A 6,151-nucleotide genomic window follows, 5' to 3' on the forward strand; every position below is an offset into this window, starting at 1 on the left:
AATAAACCATCTCGGGCGTCTGCACTCCTCGCCACCACTCCCTCAGACTTGTGGCATCGTCGCCTAGGCCACCCCGGCGCTCAAACACTTGCTTCCATCTCCAAAGATTTCCTTAGTGAATGTAATAAGGCACCACACTCTCCTTGTAGTGCATGCCAACTAGGCCGCCAGCCACGCCTCCCCTTCCCCTCCTCTCTTAGCAAGACTCATGCTCCTTTTGATTTAATACACTGTGATTTGTGGACCTCTCTGGTTGTAAGTTTTTCTGGATTCCAATATTATCTTGTTGTGTTGGATGATTTTACACACTTTTCATGGACGTTTCCTCTACGCAACAAATCCGACACCTCCACCGTTCTTCAACGCTTCTTCACTTTTGTTCACACACAATTTCACACGGTCATCAAAAGCATGCAATGTGATAATGGCGGCGAGTTCATAAACACCTCCCTTCGCACATTTTTCTCCAACAATGGCATCTCATATCGCTTCTCTTGCACTCACACGTCCCCACAAAACGGCAAGGCCGAACGCATGATCCGTATGACCAATGACATAGTGCGCACCCTTCTCCTCCAGGCCACTTTACCTCCTCCCTTTTGGGTTGAGGCGCTCCACACCGCCACCTACCTACTCAACCGGCGGCCATCCCGTGCTATAGCTCCTCACACACCTCATTTTCTTCTAAATGGTGTTCCACCATCCTATGATCATCTTCGCGTTTTCGGTTGCCTCTGTTTTCCGAACTTGTATGCCACCATGGATCACAAGCTTGCTCCGCGCTCTACCCGCTGCGTTTTCCTAGGCTATGCCCTCGAACATAAAGGCTATCGTTGTTTCGACCTCACCTCCTGACGTGTCATAGTGTCTCACCACGTTATTTTCGACGAAACCATTTTTCCGTACACACCACACACACCGGCCCACATCCTCCCTACGTCCATAGAGAATCCCCATGCACAAACTGCCCCTCCCTCCTTCCCGGATCCCCACGCGGATCCTCCCGCCGGAACCCCAGGCGGATCCCCAGGTGGACCCCCATCTGCTGGCGCTGACTGGTCGCCCGCTCACTCCCCGCCCCCCACGTCGCCTGCGTCTCCCGATTCGCCCGCACGATCTCCCTCGCCTGCCGCGCCGGTCTCCCCTGCCTCGCCTGTCTCCCACCCCGACACGCCTGCCCCCCAATCCACCTCGGATCTGCCGCCCACCAGCCCTGCCGCACATGCTGCTAGTCCCACCGAATCCCCCTCCGCTTCCGTGCCAGCCAGTAACACCACGCCACCTCTCCCGAAGCATGCCGTTCCAGTAAAGCCACCACAAAATTCACACAAGATGTCCACACGCGCAAAATCTGGTTATCTCATGCCACGCTGTTTATTCCTAGCTGATGCCTCCACCACACCCATCTCTCCACTCCCACCCACCTACAAATCAGCACTCAAGGATCCCCATTGGCGCTAGGCGATGCTCGACGAGTTTAATGCTTTAATGAATAAATCTAGTTGGTCTTTGGTGCCTAAGCCTGCAGGTGCAAACGTGGTCACGGGCAAGTGGATATTTCGTCACAAATTCCACACTGATGGGTCCTTGGCTTGGTACAAAGCAAGGTGGGTTGTTCGTGGGTTCACTCAGCAAGAAGGCGTGGATTACTCGGAGACATTTAGTCTTGTGGTCAAGCCGACCACAATTCGGGTCGTGTTGAGCCTTGCCACCTCTCACTCTTGGCCCATCCATCAGCTTGACGTCAAAAATGCCTTCCTCCACGGTGAACTCAATGAGACAGTGTATGCTTCCCAACCGGCTGGTTTTGTTGACTCCTCCAAGCCGGACCATGTCTGCCTTCTTCGTAAGTCTCTCTACGGTCTCAAGCAAGCGCCCCGGACTTGGTTTCTTCGTTTTCAAGCCTTCTTGCTTTCACTTGGGTTTCGTGCTTCCAAGAGCGACTCCTCACTTGCGTCTCTTGGATCATGGCAACTCTCTTGCGTATTTGCTCGTTTATGTGGATGACATCATCCTTACCGCTAGCACACCTTCCACATTACACTCTGTCATCACCGCTCTCAAGAAGGAATTTGCTATGACCGACCTTGGTGCTCTTCACCATTTCTTAGGCATCAACGTCACCAACAATGCCTCCGGTCTCTTTCTTTGTCAACAACAGTACACACTAGAGCTTCTTGAGCGCGCCTCCATGCTCAACTGCAAGCCGGTTTCCACCCCGGTTGACACTACCGCCTAGTTATCCTCTCATGATGGGCAACTTCTTTCCAACCCACCTATTACCGCAGTCTAACTGGTGCCCTCCAATACCTAACTCTTACACGACCGGACATTGCATATGCGGTTCAACAAGCTTGCTTGTTTATGCATGCACCCCGCGATATCCACATGCAACTAGTGAAGCGTATTCTCCGGTATCTCCGAGGCACCTCTCACTATGGCCTACAGATTTTTCGTTCGCCCTCTAAGGATCTCACGGCCTATACAGATGCGGATTGGGCAGGTTGCCCGGACACCCGCAAGTCGGCGTCTGGTTTCTGTGTCTATCTTGGCACCAATCTTATCTCCTGGTCCTCAAAACGACAACCCACCATCTCACGTTCGAGTGCTGAAGCTGAATATCGTGGCGTTGTAATTGTGTGGCCGAATCTTGCTGGTTGCGGCAGCTCCTATTCGAGCTCAAGGTGCCACCGACTCGTGCTACTGTGGTGTACTGTGACAATATAAGTGCATCATACCTTGCCAGCAATCCCGTTCAGCATCAGAGGACCAAACACATGGAGATCGACTTGCATTTTGTTCGGGATCGTGTGGCCCTTGGCGAGGTGCGTGTGCTTCATGTTCCGTCAAGCTCCCAATATGCCGATGTGTTCACCAAGGGGCTTCCTTCACAGATTTTTCATGAGTTTCGGTCCAGCCTAAACACCCTTCCTAATGGTATTCCGGCTGAGGGGGGGTATTGACAAGTGTACATTGTCCTTGTATTGTAATATCATGTACGTAGTCTGACCCTAGAATTGTGGATCTCCTCCTACCTGTTGGGCCTGCGTGCCTACTCTCCCGGGTCCTCTCGCCCTCTCTCTCGAGGATATATTGTAAACTCTGTAACAGAATCATTAGATAAGGAAATACAATCTTCCAACTCCCTCAACGGCTCTAACCTGCAATCCCCCCCCCCCTGAATTTTGGGGGTCCTGTGCAAGCGCACAACTCGCACAGGCTCCTCAACCGCCCTGTCTCTATATATCAGTGAGCAAGCACACTTCACCGCGCCGGGGACATGTACGTTTGATACGCCGCTAGTCCATGCCTTGTTTTCCAATCGAGCCTTTCTGTGCGATAGGGTCGTACATATGGAGTAATATGTCAGGTTGGTTATCCGCGTGTGTTATGTGGTTACAGTTATTCCATCTATAGTTGTACCTGTGGAGTTATGTGGCTTGAACATGTGTCCTCTAGCCCTCCAATGTATAGTCCTATCAGCATACAACTAACATTATGGTGTGATCAACGCGCGCGCTCATATGATGGGTACCAAAGGACATCAACATTACCACAAGCAATTTAAACCAAACATAGCAATTCATCGATTACCCATAGGAAAAAAAAATCTACTCAAACTTCACAGGATGACAACACATCATTGAATAATAATATGATGTATAAAGCACCATTTTCAAATAGGGGGTACACAGGGTTATGGGAGAGTGGACCGCTGAATATAGATGAGGGAAGGTGAAGGAGGTGTTGATAGAGATGATGAAGTTGTTGGAGTAGACCGCCGTCACATGATGATTGCCCCGTCGGCGTTCCGGCGCCACCCGGAGAAAGGGGAAGAGAGCCCCCCTCCTTCTTATTCTTCCTTGGCCTCCTCCTAGATAGGAGGATGGTTTTCCCACTGGTCCTTGGCCTCCATGGCTCCCGGAGGGCAGGAGACACTCCGAAATTGAATCTCTCTCTGTTCTCTTTTGTTTCATGTTCTTGTTTTCTTGGCCTTCACCGTTTTTTAAATTCGTAGAGATTCGTAACTCCGATTGGGCTGAAATTTGGAGGGAATTTTTATCCGGATTTTTTTCCTTGCGGCGAAAGAAGGGACCCAACCGCCTTACGGGGTAGCCACAAGCCTGCTAGGTGCTCCCAGGGTAGGGGGCACACCGTGTGAGCCGTGGGCCCCTTGAGCATTGTCTCGGGTTGGTTTTCGCTTCCAAATATATGCGGAAAAAAATCTCCGTCAATTTCTATCATGTTTGGACTTTGTTTGATATGGATTTCTATGAAACAAAAAACATACAAGAAACATGAGCTGGCACTGGGTACTAGATCAACATGTTAGTCCAAGAAAATCATATATATTTGCCGAAAGTATGTAAAAAGTAGTAAAATATTCACGTACAATAATGAAAAATTGCAGATATGACAGAGACATTTCACCATGCACCCAGACACGTAAAATACCCGACTGGAGTCGTCTTCAAGATCGCAATGGGATGAGCTTGACGCCCCTCCGCGGGTAAACTTGTCCCTTTCACTGGGCTCCAAGGCGCGAGCCTCATATTTTGGACTCAGAGATGGCCCACGCAGGTGCTCCCCTGGGATAAAGAGTGGCACTCTCCGGAGAGTCAGACCACGCGTCAGCGTCGTCACTCAAGTTTTATGGCATGTCCTCTCTCGGAACTCACATCTATCTCTCCTGAGAGACATACGATTTCCACTAGGTTTTTCCCAACGATCAACACTATCCGATCACTCAGAAACCCTTTAGTCTAAAATCCATTGCGGTTTCACTTCAGGCACAGTGGTCACCACTTGGCATCGGACTCCGAGTGCCCCCGAAGCACTCTGACCAAACCAACGGCTCAGTTCACTCGTCCTACAAATCCCAACCGATTGGGGGCAGGAGGTAATGATGGGTCACCTACTACTAGGGTCAAGGACCTGACATGTAAGGCCCACCTAGTGCCGTACACCATCATTGGAAGGTCCTTGGACCACATGCGCATTCTGATGCGCACCACAACAAATCCACTCGGATACACCCACGGCACTCGGACACCTTCCATTTAGTTGGCCCAGCCATCATCACTTGGATAGAGGAGGCGTAGGAGCAACATTGGAGTCGCAACGGTCGAGTAGCTTTGTGTCAGACTTCAAGTGTAGTTATGGCTGCCGTTACCTGTAACTGCCGTAGTTTTGCTCCTTTAATCCCCCTGTAACCTGGCAGTTATCAAGCCGAGGTATACTCTATATAAGCCGGTCTCCCGCTCCATGGCAAGGGTTCAACATCCATTGTAATTATACAGCCCAAGAGAAAACACCAGACGTAGGGTTGTTACCTCTCCAAGAGGGACCCGAACTAGTAAAATTAATGACAGACCCGCCTAAGTTCAAAAAGTATTTAAAGGACTCACTTTCTCGTTGGCTGATTTAATTAGGGAAATCAACCACGATATTCATTTGCTATATCTACAAAAAGCACTACCTTTTCTACATAAAAACTGGTTGGGTGTGGTGGCCAGCATGATGCAACCACAGTGCTAAGGTAGCATGTTCGAATCATGACTTTAGCATTTAATTTTAAGTTTGGGCGAGTGGACCGCAGGTTGATTTGCGAGAAATTAAGGGGTTATACAAAAAAGAAATGTTTTCTTAGACTCATTAAGCAGGGACCGCAGGTTAATGTCAATAAAACTTAAGGGCTTTATGTAAATTTGAAACGTTTTCCTGACTTAGAAATACCTGTAGTACGGGTTGATTTCAGGGAAATATCTAGGGTTTTCTAGAAATATGTGTGATGGACCGCCAAAACAAATAGCCGCCTCAAGGTAGGCAGCGGCCCACCTTGTCTGCCCTCAATACTTTTCCCTACAACAAATACATCCCTAAGACTGCCACCCCAGCGTCCAGCACCTCAGCAGGAATGTGTACCATGGCAGGGCCGTGCCGCCGGATCAAGATCGGGCCTGCATCAGAGTAGCCTAGCCAGAACATGATGAAGGTTGCAGCGGGGCTAGTATGCGCTACTGCGCCCAAGATCTGGTTATACACCGCACACCACGACTGCTTCGTCCAAACAAGGGAAGTGGACCGGTGCGAAAGAGATGGCCCTGAGGTGTGGCCAATGTGGAGCACCGATATGGTGGTAAATGCCACG

This window comes from Triticum aestivum, chromosome 4A (assembly GCF_018294505.1).
Source record: "Triticum aestivum cultivar Chinese Spring chromosome 4A, IWGSC CS RefSeq v2.1, whole genome shotgun sequence".
NCBI classification, from domain to species: Eukaryota; Viridiplantae; Streptophyta; class Magnoliopsida; order Poales; family Poaceae; genus Triticum; species Triticum aestivum.